This window comes from Macaca nemestrina, chromosome 12 (assembly GCF_043159975.1).
Source record: "Macaca nemestrina isolate mMacNem1 chromosome 12, mMacNem.hap1, whole genome shotgun sequence".
NCBI classification, from domain to species: Eukaryota; Metazoa; Chordata; class Mammalia; order Primates; family Cercopithecidae; genus Macaca; species Macaca nemestrina.
This window is the reverse complement of record NC_092136.1, coordinates 11918509-11938342: the sequence shown is the minus strand read 5'-3', so window position 1 is coordinate 11938342 and position 19834 is coordinate 11918509. Positions and strand designations below refer to the sequence as shown.

At 43.6% G+C, this 19834-nt stretch overlaps 1 long non-coding RNA gene across 1 annotated transcript in view; it reads right to left on the bottom strand.

Annotated features, from left to right (window-relative positions):
- Positions 1–713: 713 nt before the first annotated feature.
- LOC105469431 (uncharacterized) overlaps positions 714–19834 on the bottom strand; it is a 32823-nt gene continuing 13702 nt past the window's right edge. Inside the window, exons 2-7 of the long non-coding RNA XR_011610521.1 lie at positions 14988–15148; positions 7904–8648; positions 6990–7102; positions 6234–6354; positions 2922–3051; positions 714–2818 (exon numbers count right to left, since the gene is read on the bottom strand). This is a non-coding gene — a long non-coding RNA (uncharacterized lncRNA). The remainder of the gene's footprint in view (positions 2819–2921; positions 3052–6233; positions 6355–6989; positions 7103–7903; positions 8649–14987; positions 15149–19834) is intronic.

The window sequence follows — 19834 nt, the reverse complement described above, 5'->3', positions numbered from 1 at the left end:
TGTTGGGATTACAGGCGTGAGCCACTGCGCCTGGCCTTTTGTGCAGTTTTTATTCTAGGGGGAGGAGATGAACAATACATTATTAGACAAATAGACAAGGAAATGTTTAGGATAAGGGCTGCAAGGAAATGCAGCAGGGATGAGTGATAGTGTGACTGGGGCGGCTACTGTGACCTAGAGGGAAAGGCCTCTGTGTAGAGGTGACATTTAAGCTGAGGGCTAAGTGCCAAGAAGGAGAGAGCCATGCAGAGACCCGGGACAAGCATTTCTGGCAGAAGAAACAGTAGGAGCAAAGGCTCCGAGGTAGGGGTGAGCTGAGCACATTCAAAGAACAGAAAGATGGTGCGAGTGTCTAAAACATGATGAGTCAGAAAGGGAGGGGCTGGATTTGGGGTTGAAGAGGCTGACTGAGCCAGATCACATGGGGCCCGGAGGCCAGCGAGGAAGCTGGGCTTTTATTCTAGGGGCCAGGGGAATCTGTTAGGTTTGTTGTTGTTGTTGTTGTTGTTTTTGGAGACGGAGTCTCGCTCTGTTGCCCAGGCTGGAGTGCAGTGGCACAATCTTGGCTCACGGCAACCTCCGCCTCCTGGGTTCAAGCGATTCTCCTGCCTCAGCCTCCTGAGTAGGTGGGACTATAGGTACGCACCACCACGCCCGGCTAGTTTTTGTATTTTTAGTAGAGACAGGGTTTCACCATGTTGGCTGGGCTGGTCTCGAACTCCTGACTTTGTGATCCGCCCACCTCGGCCTCTCCAAATCCTGGGATTATAGGCATGAGCCACAGCCCCCCGCCGATCCATTAGGTTTTAAGCAGGGGAACACTATGATCTCAGTCATGTGCTTAAAAGCTCACTCTGGCTGCTGAGGGAAACATGGGCTGCAGAGGGCCAAAGTCGAAGCAGGCAGATGAGTTAGGAAGAGGTCACTGCTACAGTACTCAGAGGTGGCGATGGCAGCTTGGACAAGGGCATGGCCTCAGAAGTGGAGGGATGGATTCCCGACGAGTTCTGGAGGCACAGGTGACAAGAGGCCCTAACGAGACTGGTCATGTGGGGTGAGTAAAGAGGAGACTCCAGAATGAGTCTCAGGTTTCAGAAGCCAGCAAATAAATCTCTGTTGTCACTGTTTTAATTTTGGTAAAACACATGTCACGTAAAATTTACCATTTTAGTCATTTTAAAGTGTACCATTCCGTGGCATTAAGCGCATTCACAATGCTGTGTAACCATCACCACGATCTATTTCCAGAGATTTTCTGGGTTTATGCCTGTGCATTGAACAATCTGAGTTATTCGTCAGATTCTGTTAAGAGTAGAGCGTGCAAAGTTTCTTGGGAGCCAGTGTTCCTGACCATAAAGACCACCTCTGATGGGGGCTGCAATGTCCTCCGATTGTTTCCAGTTGGCTTCTGGGGCTGGGGAACATGACATCCTATTTTATTTTCCCTTTGCTTCTGCCTCAACAGAACCTAGGAGAAGTCCTGGCATGGTGCCAATGATCAATTTCGTCTTGACCTTAATGAGGACCGAGAACCTGACACTCTATGCTGCCTGCCACCTCCATGCACATGCACAAGAGAGTTCCGAGTGGAGTAAGGGTTAAAAATCCTTTTGACATTAACCTAAAGCTGTGCTCCCTCTGGTCCACAGGGGGAAATCAGTTACGGAAAGGAAAGGTCGACTGAAGGATAGACAAAGAGTGCCTGATGTTTCCAGCTGAAATCCTAGGAGGCCTGACTGCAGAGCTCTGCAGAGAGGACGGGAGGAGTGCGGAGGGGGTGGGTGTGTGTGTGCGTGCGGGTGGCTATGGTGTGCAGAGGAGACTTTGGCTTTTCACAACTGCCTTTAGAGAGGTCTGGAATGACTACATTAACCCTAGGGTTACCTAGGGAGAACCCACAGCTTTGCAATACAGACTAAGAATGCTACTCCCTCCCTCTCCCACTGCCTGTCCCCAAGATTGGGCTCCGCTGAGTGATGTGTGTAGCTGCTAACAATTTCTTCTATAATTTAATTTAGGATTGAGGCCATGCAGGTGTCTATTTGGTATTAGGTTGGTGCAAAAGTAATTGTGGTTTTTGCCATTAAAAGTAATTTTGCCTGCTGGGCACGGTGGCTCACACCTGTAATCCTAGTACTTCGGGAGGCTGAGGCGGGTAGATCACCTGAGGTCAGGAGTTCAAGACCAGCCTGGTCAACGTGGTGAAACCCGTCTCTACCAAAAAATACAAAAATTAGCCAGGCATGGTGGTGTGCGCCTGTAGTCCCAGCTACTCGGGAGGCTGAGACAGGAGAATCGCTTGAACCCAGGAGGTGGAGGTTGCGGTGAGCTGAGATCACACCACTGCACTCCCGTCTGGGTGATAGAGCGAGATCTGTCTCAAAAAAAAGAAAAAAAGTCATTTGCCATTACTTTTAACGGCAAAAACCTCAATTACTTTTGCACCAATGTAATAAACAGTTTCATTTCATAATCCTCTGGGACGAAGCTGGATGGGGTATCCTACAGGCAAGAGGAGGAATAATATTCAGTAGTCCCCCAACTTATCAACAGCAGGTACGTTCCAAGACCCTCAGTGGATATGTGGCATCATGGATAGTCCTGAATCCCATATATGCTATACATACACACCAATAAAAAGTTTAATTTATAAATTAAGCATAGTAAGAGATTAACAACATTAATAATAAAATAGAACAGTTGGGCTGGGCGTGGTGGCTCACACCTGTAATCCAAGCACTTTGGGAGGCTGAGGCGGGAGGATTTCTTGAACCCAGAAGTTCAAGACCAGCCTGGGCAATAAAGTGAGACACCATCTCTAAAAAATAAAAATAAAGAACAATGATAACAGACTACAATAAACTACTGTAATTAAAGTGATGTGAATGTAGTCTCTCTCAAAATATCTGTGCTGTACTTACCGTCTGATGAGATGATGCAATGTGGTGAGCGGCACGAGGTGAGTGGCATAGTACTGTGATGAGTGTTGGGCTTCTCTTGAGCTTCTGACAAACATCAGGAGGATCATCTGCTTCAGGTGATCCTGGATCACTGGGCCATGATGTCAATGATTGGATGTCAGAAGCGGATGATATCAATGATACCAATTATCAATTGATAGTTGAAGGTTTTTTTTTTTTTTTTAACTGAAATCTTTGGGAAGAACATTATAATTTGAAGATATTGTCTCTTTCTTTTTTTCTTTTTCTGTTTTTTTGAGATAGAGTTTCACTCTTGTTGCCCAGGCTGGAGTGCAATGGTGCAATCTTGGCTCACCACAACCTCCGCCTCCCAGGTTCAAGCCATTCTCCTGCCTCAGCCTCCCGAGTAGCTGGGATTGCAGGCATGCGCCACCATGCGTGGCTAATGTATTTTTGGTAGAGACAGGGTTTCTCCATGTTGGTCAGGCTGGTCTCGAATCCCCGACCTCAGGTGATCCGCCTGCCTCAGCCTCCCAAAGTGCTAGGATTACTGGTGTGAGCCACCGTGCCTGGACTTCTTCTTCTTCCTTTTTTTTTTTTAGATGGAGTTTTGCTCTTATTGCCCAGGCTGGAGTACGACGGCGTGATCTCAGCATACTGCAACCTTAGCCTCCCAGGTTCAAGCAATTCTCCTGCCTCAGCCTCCCAAGTAGCTGAGATTACAGGCACCCGCCACCACACCTGGCTAATTTTTGTATTTTTAATAGAGATGGGGTTTCACCATGTTGGCCAGGCTGGTCTTGAACTCCTGGCCTCAGGTGATCCGCCCACCTCGGCCTCCCAAAGTGTTGGGATTACAGGCGTGAGCCACCGTGTCCAGCCCGTCTCTTTCTTTCTAACTGGTCCAAGTGTTGCTGCAGACGTTGTAATCCTTCAGTGATCATTCGAGTGACCTTAATGCTGCCTCCATTTGAGGATTGTATTCCGTAATTTTTCCCTTTAATGTCTGTGCAATTTGAAACACTGGCAAATTTTTATTATTGATTCATTTATTTTTTGGAGGCAGGGTCTCACTGTGTTGCCCAGGCTGGAGTGCAGTGGTGCAATTATGGCTCACTCCAGCCTCAGTGGCCTGGGCTCAAGCAATCCTCTGGCCTTGGCCCCCCTTTTAGCTGAAACCGCAGGCACATACCAGCCCGTCCTGCTGATTTTTAAATTTTTGGTTGAAATGGAGTCTCACTTTGTTGTCCAAGCTGGTCTCGAACACTTGGCTCAAACAATCCTCCTGCCTTGGCCTCCCAAAGTGCTGGGGTTACTCACGAGCCACTGTAAAGGCCTTGATCTGTCTTTTTTATCCGTATTTTCTCAGTATGGTACTGTTTGTGGTAGAGTTTGGCTTTCTTTGAATGTTCATGAGCCTCCCAACTTTCCTTCTTTCTCTCTTTCTCGTGGTAATCCAAACAACATCCATAGTGTTGACAGGGTAACTCAATACAATCATTTCGTGGCCCGGTGACAACCCGAGAGCCACGTGGTGCAGCCCCCAGGGCCTAGAGAAGCTATGAATTTTGGGGTTTCAAAGACCCACAAGCTGACTGTGTGCAGCTTTCAACAGAAGAGGGTCATCTTCTCATGGAAAAAACGTTTAATTGAACTAAACTGGGAACTTCTCAGGGTTTTACCACAAACCTAGCCCTGAGCATGTCTACAAAATTACCAACATGAAGGCTTTGTTGAACTGCTCATCTCATACGCAGAAGAAAAAAATAGTAAAAAGAACTCCTGCCGTATATTATTCTGAAATAAACTGTTGGAAGTGCCACTCTAAAACATTTTCACGGTGAATACTTTGGTGATATGTTTTCTATTCTTCCTATCCCATTCATTGTTTCTATGCCAAAATAGGGTAGGTCTTATCTCCAGTTTACAGTCAAAGAAACTCATTCAGTGTAAAAGTAGAAGCAGAATTTATACCATGTTCACAATGGTCAATAATTACAGAAACAGATTTAGTCTGTTTCAAATCCCCTTTTAAAGTGAGTACTGGCCAGGCACCATGGCTCATGCCTGTAATCCCAGGATTTTGGGAGGCCAAGGCAGGAGGATTGCCTGAGGCCAGGAGTTTGACATCAGTTTGGGCAACATAGTGAATCTCCATTGCTACTAAAAATACAAAATAAAAAATCAACTAGTCAAAAATGGTGGCACTTGCCTGTAGCCCTAACTACTTGGGGGGATGAGGGAGGAGACTCCCTTGAGTCTAGGATTTTGAGGTTGCAGTGAGCTCTGATTGTGCCACTGCACGCCAGAGTGACACTGTGTCTCTAAAATAATAATAATGATGATAGTAAGATGAGTTACTGCCAGGCCAAAGCTTCATAATTTCTCTCAGTGCACATGAGAAGAGATCTGAGATTCATCATTCATTGATTCAACAAGTATTTCTTTTTTTAAAAAAAAAAGACAGGGTCTCACTATGCTGCCCAGGCTGGTCTTGAACTCCCAGGCTTAAGTGATCTTCCCACCTCAGCCTCCCAAAGTGCTGGGATTATAGGCGTATGCCACTGCTCCTGGCCCAACAAATATTTCTTTCTGTGTCTCTCTCTTTTTTAAAAAAATTTACCATAAAGTCTTTTATCCCTAACAAATATTTTTTGAACACCTTCCACACGCATGTTCCCAGGAAAGACTTACACAGGCCAGGCGTGGTGGCTCACGCCTTGTAATCCCAGCACTGTAGGAGGCCAAGGTGGGGACGCTGTTTGAGCCTGCGAGTTCAAGACCAACCTGGGCAACATAGTGAGCCCTTGTTTTTATAAAAATAAAAATAGGGCCGGGCGCGGTGGCTCATGTCTGTAATCCCAACACTTTGGGGGGCCAGGGTGGGTGGATCACTTGAGGTCAGGAGTTTGAGACCCGCCTGGCCAACATGGTGAAACCCCATCTCTACCAAAAATACAAAAATTAGCTGGGCGCAGTGGCATATGCCTGTAATCCCAGCTACTTGGGAGGCTGAGGCAGGAGAATCGCTCAAACCTGGGAGGCAGAGGTTGCAGTAAGCTGAGATCATGTCACTGCACTCCAGCCTGGGTGACAGAGCGAGACTCCGTCTCAAAATAAATAAATAAAAACAAAATAAAATAAAAATAAAAATAGGCCAGGTGCGGTGGCTTACGCCTGTAATCCCAGCATTTTGGGAGGCCAAGGCAGGCGGATCACCTGAGGTTGGGAGTTAGAGACCAGCCTGACCAACATGGAGAAACCCTCGTCTCTACTAAAAATACAAAATTAGCCAGGCGTGGTGGTGCATACCTGTAATCCCAGCTAATGGGAGGCTGAGGCAGGAGAACACTTGAACTCAGAAGGTTGAAGTTGTGGTGAGCAGAAAAAGTGCCATTGCACTCCAGCCTGGGCAGCAAGAACGAAACTCTGTCTAAAAAAAAAAAAAAAAAGGAGTGTATTTTATTGTGTGTAAATTGTACTTCAATAAAGTTAATATTTTTATTTTTATTTACTTTATTATTATTATTTTGTTTTCAGACCGAGTTTTGCTCTTGTTACCCAGGCTGGAGTGCAATGGTATAGTCTTGGCTCACTGCAACCTTCGCCTCCCGGGTTCAAGTGATTCTTCTGCCTCAGCCTCCCAAGTAGCTGGGACTACAGGTGCCCGCCACCACGCCTGGCTAATTTTTGTATTTATAGTAGAGATGGGGTTTCACCATGTTGGCCAGGCTGGTCTCGAACTCCTGACCTCAGGTGATCCGCTCTCCTTGGCCTCCCAAAGTGCTGGGATTACAGGCGTGAGCCACCGCGTCCAACCAAGTTAATATTTTTTAAATGAAGCACTAGTAAGAGGACTGCACTTCCACCCAAGGTCAGGGATTGTTGCGGCAGACTTCGCTTTACAGAGACAGTGTGGGAAACCAGCAGTTTTGGTTACCTCTTGTTAGGCCTTTCCATTTCATTAAAGAAGAGGGCTCCACTTTTTGACGTGGGGTGAAACAGGGAAAACCTGACTCTGGATTCTGGGCTTCAAGATAGGATAGAATGAGAGCAATCAGGAGTTACCATTCAGGCCTTTCATTAGTCCCTCTCTTCACTGCATGACTGAATCCTGCCCTTCAGCTTTCCTGGGCCCCAGGTCACTCCAGAACTGATCCTTAGGTTGTGTGCATGTACATCTTTGATGAAAAAGAAAGCAAAAACAGACAGAATTATATGCATTGATTCGAGAAAGCAGTCACAATATGTTAAGTTAAATAACAGGCTATAAAAGGTATATTCAGTATAGTCTCATTTTGTACATTAAATTGGAGAACCGACAGAAAAAAAATTAGAAGAAAATATTTCTAAGTGAAAAGATTAAGCATATATATATATATTTATGTGTGTGTGTGTGTGTATATGTGTGTGTGTGTATATGTGTGTGTATATATATATATATATATAGTGAGAGAGAGAGAATCATGCTCTGTTGTCCAGGTTGGAGTGCAGTGGCATAATCATAGCTCATTACAACCTCAAACTGCTGGACTCAAGCGATTCTCCTACCTCAGCCTCCCCAGTAGCTAGGACTAGAGGCACACACGACCACACCTGGCTAATTTTTTATTTTTTTGTGGAGGAGGGAGTCTTACTATGTTGCCCAGGCTGGTCTTGAACTCCTGGCCTCAACTGGTCCTCCTGCTTTGGCCTCCCTAAGTGCTGGGATTGCAGGCATGAGCCGCTGTGCCTCTTCAGAACTAGGTGTAATTTAATTTTCTTCTTTATATTTTCTTAGATTTTCTAATTTTTATCTTAAAATTAACATTTATTAATTTGTAGCTAGAAAGGAAAACTTCTACAAAGATTGTAGAGACCAGGTTTCGCCACATAGCCCAGGCTAGTCTTGAACTCCTGAGCTCAAGCCATCTGCTCACCTGTGCCCGTGGCTGCTAGCTCTGCAAAACCCTTCCTGATATCAAGAAGGGGAAGCAACTTACCCAGGTTCACTCAGGCAGGTTTTGTGAATCCAAAACGACTGCTCTTTTATAGTTTCCTATTTCTCCACTTGGGATTTCTTCCGGCTGAAAGCTTAACCATTATATGAAGGCTCAGAGCTCCCAGGTCAATGTCATCTTCATGGAGCTGTGCCTGGAGATGACGCCCACTTTCTCTGCTCCATTAAACCCGGTGTCTCTCCTGCTGTGTGTGCCAGCGGCTGTGTTGTGGGTGTGGGTGTGCTTGCTTTCGAGTCTTCACGCTGCTGTAAGCCCCTTGGGAGTAAGGACCACACCTTAGGTATTTCCGTCTGTCTTTATGTAGCATCCAGGTGCATCACTCACGTACAGGAGGGATTGGCTGAACACAGAGGCAGGTTAACTCAAGAATAAACTTTATTATTTGCTTTTAGGTGCTGGAGTGTGACGTGAAGTGGGTAGCTCATAATTGTGAAGATAAACTTGTGGAGTAGGTGGGTTTTGAGGTCCAATAGGAAGATAGGCCCCACACAGTAGTAGTTTGATTATTAATCAGCGTGGAGCAGTTGAACCAGTTGTTGCATTCCCCGGGCGTGGGCTCCGCCAGTCTGTGCTGTACTCTGGCGCCCCCAAATGGTCGCGTAGGGTTTATTACACATCGGAAGTAAACACAGTTTTTACTAATGATGAGGTAGTGACTGTCTTGGTAGCTCTCTAGAAGCTCATCCACCTTCTCTTTAAAGTTACACTTCATAGAGGCAAGATAATCCTGTCAAGGAGAAAGGAAAATTGAATTAGGGCTTCCGATAAACCTGTAATATTATAGGTGTTCCACTAAGTCATAAATATCAGCTAAGTCTGTTGTATCATCATCTGTACTTTTTTTGTACGTCTTAAAATACCATTTAAAATAACGAAAAAATCTAAAACTTAGCTCTAGAGGATCATGCCTCCAAAAGACATTGGAGTTTAATTTTTAGATATTTCCCCTTTTTCCCTGGAGGTAAAAATAAAATTCAGGATAATGTTTTTCAGACCTATGTGTTTTCTTTTTCTTTTTTCTTTTTTTTCTTTTTTTTGAGACAGAGTTTCACTCTTTTTGCCCAGGCTGGAGTGCAATGGCGCGATCTAGGCTCACCGCAACCTCCGCCTCCCGGGTTCAAGCGATTCTCCTGCCTCAGCCTCCCGAGTAGCTGGGATTACAGGCATGTGCCACCACCCCGGCTAATTTTGTATTTTTAGTAGAGACGGGGTTTCTCCATGTTGGTCAGGCTGGTCTTGAACTCCCGACCTCAGGTGATCCACCTGCCTCGGCCTCCCAAAGTGCTGGGATTACAAGCGTGAGCCACCGCGCCCGGCGGTGTTTTCATACTTGTAAAACCTACGTATGTATCCATAAACACATAGGGTATTGATTTGTGTTTCAATTTTAAAAAATTGTTGTCACATTTCATCATTCTGAATGTCTTGCTTTTTTTTTTTTTTTTTTTTTGAGATGGAGTCTCGCTCTGTCACCCAGGCTGGAGTGCAGTGACATGATCTCAGCTCACTGCAACCTCTGCCTCCCAGGTTCAAGCAATTCTCCTCCCTCAGCTTCCTGAGTAGCTGGGACTACAGGCGCCCGCCACCACACCCGGCTAATTTTTGTATTTTTAGTAGAGACGGGGTTTCACTATGTTGGCCAGGCTGGTCTTGAACTCTGAACCTCAAGTAATCTGCCCATCTTGGCCTCCCAAAGTTCTGAGATTACAGGCGTGAGCCACCGCACCTCATCATATCTTGCTTTTATTGATCAACATTGTGTTTAAGAATTATTCACATTAGTACACATATTTCTAGTTGATTCACCTTTACCACTGAAAAATTCCTTGTATAACTATGCGTGTATGTGTGTATATAAATGTGTGTATATACATGTGTTTATATATGTGTATATATGTATATATGTATATGTATGTGTATATGTGTGTGTGTATATATATGTGTGTATATACGTGTGTGTATATATGTATGTATATATATGTGTTTATATATGCGTATATATGTATATATGTGTATATATGTATATATGTGTATATATGTGCATGTGTGTATAGATATGTGTATATATGTGTGTGTGTGTGTGTGTGTGTGTGTGTGTGTATATATAGTCTTGCACCGTTGACCAGGCTGGAATGCAGTGGCGCCATCTCCACTCACTGCAACCTCCACCTCCCAGGTTCAAGCGATTCTCCTGCCTCAGCCTCCCAAGTAGCTGGGATTATAGGTGCCTGCCACCACACCTGGCTAATCTTTTGTATTTTAAGTAGAGATGGGGTTTCACCATGTTTACCAGGCTAGTCTTGAACTTCTGCCAGTCAAAGTGCTGGGATTACAAGGGGTGAGCCACTGTGCCTGGCTTTTTTTTTTTTTTCTTTTTAAATTTATTAAAATAAAAAATAGAGACAGGGTCTTGCTATGTTGCCCAGGTTGGCCTCGAACACCTGGGCTCAAGCAATCCTCCAGCCTTGGCCTCCCAAAGTACTGGGATTACAGGTGTGAGCCACTGAGCCTGGTCCTTATGATATCTTTTTGTATTCCAAGGTCATAAGATAGTCATTTAATTTTGAAAAGTATTTTAAAGATTTGTGTTTTACATTTAGATGCTTAAATCCCCTTGATTTTATTTATGTAGTTGGTGCAAGGTGAATGCCTCTTTATCTGTATGGGTGATTTTCTCTTGGGCAGGGTACACATTAGAATGGCCTAGGGAGCTTTTAAAAGACCATTTCTGGGCCTCATCTCAGAACAGATGAAATCAAAATTTCTGAATGTGGACCTGAGACATCAGATTTAAAAAATAAAAACAAAACTCCCTCATTTTTTAACATGGAGCCAAGGTTGAGGATCTTTGCTTTAAGGTCAGACCAAGAGTAGAGTCGCTGGGGTGTGTATTATTGGCATTGTCAGTTTTACTGGATATTGCTGGCACTCTCTAAAGTGATTAAACTAGGACGGGTGCAGTGGCTCACACCTGTAATGCCTGCACTTTGGGAGGCCGAGATGGGCAGATCACCTGGGGTCTGGAGTTTGAGACCAGCTTGGCCAACATGGTGAAACCCGGTCTCTACTAAAAATACAAAAATTAGCTGGGTGTGGTGGCAGGCGCCTGTAATCCTAGCTACCTGGGAGGCTGAGGCTCAAGAACTGCTTGAACTTGGGAGGCAGAGGTTGCAATGAGTAGAGATTGCATCATTGCACTCCGGCCTGGGCAACAAAGCAAGACTGTCTAAAATAAATAAATAAATAAAATAAGTGATTAAACTATTTATGGTCCCCAAGTAGGAGAATTTCAGTTGCTTCTGAAAACCTTTGAAAACACATGTTGTGATATTTTATATAAAACTAAGAACCATGGATGAAAAAAATATATATGTGTCTCATATATGTATGCATTCCATGTATATGTGTTATAAACATATATATATGTTTTCACCCACGATTCTTGGCTTATAACTCCCATGGCTCTTGTTATTACAGTTGTTTGTTATAACGTTAGGGTACTTTAGTTCTCACAAGCAGGCTTCAGGAAACAGAATCTCTTTGTCTCTGACCTTCTGCCCACCTTTTTACCTGCTCCTTTTTCTCCCCACCTTTTACCTGTTTCTTTTCCTATCTTTCTGTCTGGGAGCTGGCCATGAGGAAATCCCCTGAGCTACTTTGTGTGACTGTAGGTCACAATACCCTCACTTCGGACAGGTCCTGCCCTGTTCCCTGGAGGAAGGAAAGCCGCACAGACAGACCAAGAAGAATCTGATCAGATGGGCCTTGTTGGGTTTCCCCATTCAGGCTGTTAGTGTTAGATCGTACCCAATCATATTTATTTTATTTATTTATTTATTTATTTATTTTTTGAAATGGAGTCTCACTCTGTCACCTAGGCTGGAGTACAGTGACACGATCTCGGCTCACTGCAACCTCCACCTTCCGGGTTCAAGCGATTCTTCTGCCTCAGCCTCCCAAGTAACTGGGATTACAGGCTCCCACTACCATGCCTGGCTAATTTTTTGTATTTTTAGTAGAGACGGGGTTTCACCATATTGGCCAGGCTGGTCTCGAACTCCTGACCTCGTGATCCACCCACCTCAGCCTCCTGAAGTGCTGAGATTACAGGTGTGAGCCACCGCACCCAGCCTACCAACCATATTTCTAGAAGGTTGTCCGTGCTACAATCAGATCTATCCAATGAAGTCTCCATAAAAGGCCCAAGAGGACAGGAAGCTTCCAGATAGCTGAGCACATGGAGGTTCCTAGAGGACGGTGTGCCAAAAGAGGGCAGGGAAACTCAGAGTCCCTTCTCCCATACCTTGTCCTACACATCTCTTCATCTACTTTTTTTTTTTTTTTTTTTCTGAGACAAAGACTCACTCTGTCGCCCAGGCTGGAGTGCAGTGGTGCGATCTCAGCTCACTGCAAGCTCCGTCTCCCAGGTTCACACTATTCTCCTGCCTCAGCCTCCCAAGTAGCTGGGACTACAGGCACCCGCCACCATGCCAGGCTAATTTTTTGTATTTTTTTTTTTTAGTAGAGATGGGGTTTCACCGTGTTGGTCAGGATGGTCTCAATCTCCTGACCTCGTGATCCACCTGCCTTGGTCTCCCAAAGTGCTGGGATTACAGGCGTGAGCCACCGCACCCAGCCCATCTATCTATCTATCTATCTATCTATCTATCTATCTATCTATCTATCTATCTATCTATCTTTTTTTTTTTTTGAGACGGAGTCTCGCTCTGTCACCCAGGCTGGAGTGCAGTGGCCGGATCTCAGCTCAGTGCAAGCTCCGCCTCCCGGGTTCACGCCATTCTCCTGCCTCAGCCTCCCGAGTAGCTGGGACTATAGGCGCCCGCCACCTCGCCCGGCTAGTTTTTTGTATTTTTTAGTAGAGACGGGGTTTCACCGTGTTAGCCAGGATGGTCTCGATCTCCTGACCTCGTGATCCGCCCGTCTCGGCCTCCCAAAGTGCTGGGATTACAGGCGTGAGCCACTGCGCCCGGCCTTATCTATATATATTTTTTTTAAATGAAGAAGTATTTTATTATTTTGTGGCAAAGCTGTTGCTTTCACAGCATAAAAATAGCACCAGCAAATGCAGCATATTGCAAAATTAAGATAGTGTTGTTCTTCATCTGACACTGTACAAGCAGCAAAAACCTCTTCACTCCCGTTTTTTCCAATGGAAAGATCATTAAATATTTCAACCCAAATCCAGGGATGGATATATGCAAGTTATAATATTATATAAGGCTTAAGAATAACGTTATCTTTGAATTATGTAATTTTTATAACTAGTTTTTACCATGGATAATTTCATGAATTCTGAATACTAGAGCCTAGCTTAAAAATCATAGGGTATTGTGAACAGGGCGTGCATTGTTTATCTATAATCATCCGAAAGGTAAAGGGCACTTTCTCTCATTAGTAGTGTTAACAATAGTTTTTTTTCCCCATCAGTAATGCTAAAAGTTGCTATTCTAAGTCTTCTATCCACTAATTTAAGACAACTCTGCTGGGTTGAGTAATTTCATACTAGTTTATTAAGGGGTTCCATGATCACTCCTCAATAGATTTTTTGTATTTCTCATATGTTTCTTCACTTATAAGTTCATCTAGTTCTGAAGGGTTACTCAGTGTCATCTTGATCAGCCAACCATCTTCATAACAAGATGTGTTGACAAGTCCTGGATTTTCTGCAAGGGCTTCATTAATTTCAGTTACGTCTCCTGATAAAGGAGAATAGAGTTCACAAGGAGCTTTCACACTTTCCGAAGTACCAAACTCTTCTTGTTTGCTCAATTTTGTCCCAACTTCAGGCAGACTACAGTAAACATCTCCCAACACTTCCTGTGCAAAATTGCTGATTCCCACTGTTCCAATACCATTTTCTGTTGTTATCCATTCATGTTTCTCTGTGAATTTACGCACCGAGAGCAGAGCCGGTCCTGTGTGCAGCGTCCGCACCGCGCCCGCCCCCAGCTGCCAGGGCCTCAGAGGGCAGGGTGCGGCGGGTGCTAGGATTACAGGCGTAAGCCACTGCACGCGGCCGATACGTGGGTATTATTACGCTAGTTGAGTGACATGGAAACTGGAGTCAGAGAGTTTAGGTGATTAGGGGAGACAGCTCAAATCACCCCAGTGACTGCTGGAATATAGGGCCAAAGCTGTGCTCCACACCACCTTTGACATCCTGCCTCTCCACTTAGCAATGTTGTCCGTCCGACGTGCTCCTCTCACCTGGACTAGGACAATGGCAGTATTTTCAGTTCTGTATATCCCATTTGCCTCCTATTGGGACTCTAAATTCAATCTCTGCTTGAAGGGAGAGATTGACCATACAGTTGACTTCTAGAATCCAGGAGGCAAGTGGGGCACAGTAGCTCATGGCTGTCATCCCAGCACTTTCGAAGGCCAAGGTGGGTGGATTGCTTGAGCCCAGGAGTTTGGGACAAACTCATGTTGCCAGCCTGGGCAACGTGGTGAAACTCTGTCTCTACCAAAAATACAAAAATTAGCCGGGGCATGGAGGCGCACGCCTGTGGTCCCAGCTACTCAGGAGGTTGAGGTGGGAGGATTGCTCAAGCCCGGGATGTTGAGGCTGCAGAGAGCTATGTGTGTGCTACTACACTCCAGCTTGAGTGATAGAGTGAGACCCTGTCTTAACAACAACAGCAACAACAACAACAACAAAACAAAACGAAACAAAAAAAACAGTACAAATAGAATCCTGGAGGCAGCCACTCCCATAGGCTTGAGCTTTCAAAACACACAGAAACATCTAATCGAAGGGGGTTGAATATTGACCAATGAGTTAATCTTCAAATGCCAATGATGACTGGGTATTCGCCAAGTTTACCAAAATGTGTCTATTCCTGGCTACATGCCAAGACACAGACAAGATGTTCTAAGGGTTTTAGAAGTGTAAGGCAGGGTTCCTGCACTTTTGAGATATCGAGATTCTAATGTACATGAGACAAAGATTATGGAATTCAGTTTTAAATTCTCAGTACAGATTTTAAGCAGTACGGTTTTAAAGAAGTGACTCAATATGAGCTAGTTGCTTGGACCAACTGACCTTGAAATTCCTCTCCTGTCTTGATGTGGTGGTGGGAGCCTGTAATTCCAGATACACGGGAGGCTGAGGCAGGAGAATCACTGGAACCCAGGAGGTGGAAGTTGCAGTGGGCTGAGATCATGCCAATGCATTCCAGCCTGGGTGACAGAGCTAGACTCCATCTCAAAAAGAAAAGAAAACAATTTCTAATTACTTGAAAGCCTTTAAATCCTGTCATTATCCCACAAACTCTGAAAGAGGCAGATGATAAAATAGAAGTCTTAGAGAAAATAAATTATTTCTTTAAATATCATGGGGCCAGTCATGGTATATTAGTCCATTTTCATGCTGCTAATAAAGACATAGCTGAGACTGGGTAATTTATAAAGGAAAGAGGTTTAATTGACTCACAGTTCCACAGGGCTCAGGAGGCCTCAAAATACTTACAATCGTGGTGGAAGAGGAAGCAAACATGTCTTTTTTCACATGGCGGCAGGAAGCAGAAGAATGAGAACTAAGGGTGAGGCGAGCCCCTTATAAAACCATCAGATCTCATGAGAACTCACTCATTATCACAAGAACAACATAAGCATAGCTGCCCCCATGATTAAATTACCTTCGGGTCCCTCCCACAACACATGGGGATTATGGGAACTACAATTCAAGATGAGATTTGGGTGGGGACACGACCAAACCATATCTCACGGTGACTCCCACCTGCAATCCCAGCACGTTGGGAGGCTGAGGTGGATAGATCACTTGAGCCCAGGAGTTCGAGACCAGCCTGGGCAACAAGGCGAAGAGAAAAGAGTCAGCTTGTGGCCAAATTCATGTTTGATAGATCTTCTCAGCTCTAAAACTGAAAGGGAAAAGCTTAAAATAACAGAAAGAGAAAACAAACAAGCAGGGTGGGTGAAATAATATCGCATGGTTGTTGAAACAAATGACCACAAATTTAGTGGCTTAAAACAACACAAGGCTGGGTTCGGTGGTGCATGCCTGTAATCCCAGCACTTTGCGGGGCCAAGGCAAGAGAATTGCTTGAGCTCAGGAGTTTGGGACCAGCCTGGCAACATAGTGAGACCTTGTCTCTAAAAAATAAAAAAAGAAAGAAAGAAGGAAGAAAAAGAAAGAAAGAAGGAAGAAAAAGAAAAAATTCCAAAAACCAAAACCACCCCACACATTTATTATCTTACAGTTCTGGGGTCAGAGGTCCAAAATGGGTCTTTATGAGCTAAAAACCGAGGTGTTAGCAGGCCTGCATCCCTTCTTTTTATTTTATTTTAATTCCTTTTTTTTTTTTTTTTTTTTTGGTAGGGATGCAGTCTCACTCTAATGCCCAGGCTGGTCTTGAATTCCTGGGCTCAAGCAATTCACCCATCTGGGCCTCCCAAAGTGCTGGGATTGTAGGCATGAGCAACTGCACCTTGCCTTACTCTTGGGTTTTTGAGGGAAAATGTGGTTTAGACACTTAGAAATGTCTTTGTTGAAAAAAAAATTTTTTAAGTGTACTGTAAAAGCATCACATGGTCTAACCTCATAATTCCCACTTTTTGTAGACCCAAGATTCAATGTGGGCTTTCCCAGAGCTCAGAGATCCAGTTAAAAGATAGGTAGGCCCTATCTAAATAAAATTGGTATTCTTATACTATCCTATGATAGTTCTATAATTTTATGTTTGATTTGGCATCCATCTTTAATCTTCCTCTAGCCCCATCAGACTTTTACTCTCTGTACCTTATGATGTAAATTTTTTCTATTTGATTTTCACCTGAGTTGTTTCCTTTAATATGCACATTTAAGGCTATTTAACTGACAACTGCCTAGGGTTGTGAAACAGGTTATCAAGTATCTGAAAGTCTAAGATAGGGAAAAAAAAAAAGGTATTTATAAGTCTACGTCTATCAGATATAATTCGTTTTTGCTGTTGTTGTTAGGTTTTTTGAGACAGTCTTGCTCTGTTGCCCAGGCTGGAGTGCAGTGGCACGATCTTGGCTCACTGCAACCTCTGTCTCTCAGGTTCAAGCAATTCTCTTGCCTCAGACTCCCGAGTAGCTGGGATTACAGGCGTCCACCACCATGCCTGGCTAATTTTTTGTATTTTTAGTAGAGGTGGGGTTTCACCATGTTGGTCAGGCTGGTCTCAAGCTCCTGATGTCAGGTGATACACCCACTTAAGCCTCCCAAAGTGCTGGGATTATAGGCATGAGCCACTGCACCTGGCCTATAAGATGTATTTCTATTGGCATGCCTAATACATCTATGTATTTATGTGTTGTATATACAATGTTTCACTACCAAAAATGTATAAAAGAGCTCTAATTAATTGGCTTAAAGAAAAATAAAAGCATTTAAATAAAATACTGTATCAGAAAAAGGAAAAACTAGTCAAATTATTTTTCAAGTTTACATGACTTAAGTAAAATCTTTAATAAGTAAACTAGCTTTAAAAGTATTGGTAAAGTAATATTAGAAATGTCTTAAGAATTTCCAGCATACATTTTATTTGCATTTATTAATCAAGCAATTTCATACCTATCCTTGCCAAATACTATAAGGTGTCAAAATTTGGCACAGGGGTTACAAAACCATAAACCCAGTCCAAAACAGAATGATTCTTGCTAGTGTATCTTTAATAAATAAGACACTGATATTATTCTTGAATTACTTAGTAAAATTCCCATAACTTCTAATCTTGTGGCTTTAGGCAGTCTAGTCTATAGGCAGTAAGGAGGTTTGTTTTGGGAAAGGACTGCTATTGTCTTTGTTTTAATGCTAAACTATAAATTCAGTTCCTCCCAAAGCTCAGGAATGAACAAGGTCAGCTTGGAGGTTAGAAGCAAGATGGAGTCAGTTAGGTCATATCATTTTCATTGTCTCAGAGTTTCATAGCTTTAAATGATGACTATCACAGTTTTCATAAATAATCTAGGTAGACAAAATAAAATAATTAGGTAAATGTAATGAGATAAATACTTGTAGACAAACTTGTCATAATTTAGAATCTAAAGTTAAATTAAATAATAGATATTTCATTATTTGAGTATTTTCAAATAAAAATACATATTGTAGGAAAACATTCTTTCTTAAGTGTCCTTTTTAAAAAGGTGAACAAATTTTGTCAAATTCAAAGCTTATTTAAAGGTCATGTATAAAACAAGGTAAAAGGAACCAGGAAATAAGAGAGATATAAAGAAAGTTATAGAAATAAAGAGGTTTTTTTGGGTAAGAAAGCTTAAAGAGATATAATTTTATATGAGAAAGAATCTTGTATGGTAAATTTAGACCTAGAATAAAATGACTAGTCGTTTAAGAAATAAAGAGGAATGTTCAGGACAAACCAGAAAGTCCAAGCATGTCATGAATGATCTGTGTAACTCACAATAAAAGGATTTATTTTAGGCCAGGCATGGGGGCCGAGGCAGGTGGATCACTTGAGGTCAGGAGTTCACAACCAGCCTGGACAACACGGTGAAACTCTGTCTCCACTAAAAATACAAAAAATTTAGCCAGGCATGGTGGCAGGTGCCTGTAATCCAGGCTACCTGGGAGGCTGAGGCAGGAGAATTGCTTGAATGTGGGAGGCAGCGGTTGCAGTGAGCCAAGATCTTACTACTGCCCCCCAGCCTGGATAAGAGAGGGAGACTCCATCTCAAAAACAAACAGACAAAAACCACCACCACCACCACCACCACCAACAACAAAAACTCTTTCCTTTATATAAATTACCCAGTCTCAGGTATTTCTTCATAGCAGCATGGGAGTGGACCAATACAGGTGACTACTCACATGTGGCAAATGCAGACAAGGGCACTCTGTGCTATTGAGATGCTGAGGTGGGGGTGTGACAGGAGTTTGGCAGGACTTGTTTCCCAAGACATAGGTCACAAGGACTCCTCTGATAAAACAGGATGTGGTAAAGGAGCCAGCAAAAACCGACCAAAACCAAGATGGTGATGAAAGCGACCCCTGGTCCTCTCACTGCTCGTTATACACGAATCCTAATCCACGATTTGTCCATGCTAAAGGAAACTCCCACCAGCACCGTAACAGTTTACAAATGCCATGGCAACATCCGGAAGTTACCCTACATGGTCTAAAAAGGGGAGGGACCCTCGTTTCTGGGAATTCCCTGACCTTTCCCTGGAAAATTCATGAATAAGCCACCCTTGTTCAGCATATGAGCATGAAACAAACATAAAAACAGCAACCTGCAGCTCTCATGGCTGCTCTTCTGATGGCATTAGCCACTCTTATTCCTTTACTTTTAAAATAAACTTGTTTCACTTTACTCTGTTAACTCTTGAATCCTTCCTGTGCAAAGCCAAGAAATCACGTGGCCTCCTGGGCTGAACTCCAATTTGGGGGTTCACCCTGTGATAGGAGGATGGGCTTGAGTCCAGGAGTTCAGGTCCAGCCTAAGCAACATAGTGAGACCCCCCATCTCTATTTTTTTCTCAGACAGTATAAGAGACAGATGAAGTAAAGTGCATAAATGGCTGTGAGGAGCATGTGGTTTGTCGAAGCTGGAACTTTATTTACAAACAAGTTCCAGCATTATCTGAGTGGGTGCTGCTAACAATCATAGCATGTTCTTTAAAACTGCAGACTGGGATTAGACGGTTTGCCAAGAAGTCACTGAGTACATGAAAGCGAGAATTCTGATTTCTCAATTTATCTTCAGGTTTATCACTCCCTCCCTCTGTGCCCTTCTCTGCATCTGCTGTATGTGAGTATGGAGAGTCCATACAATGTCAGTCTACACCAGTGGTCTAGGTTTTCAACTACATCTCACTGGTCAAGCATGTTTGCATTCACAGAAATAATCCTCCCCCCATTTTTGCTTTCCTGTTTTACTTTTAGTACAT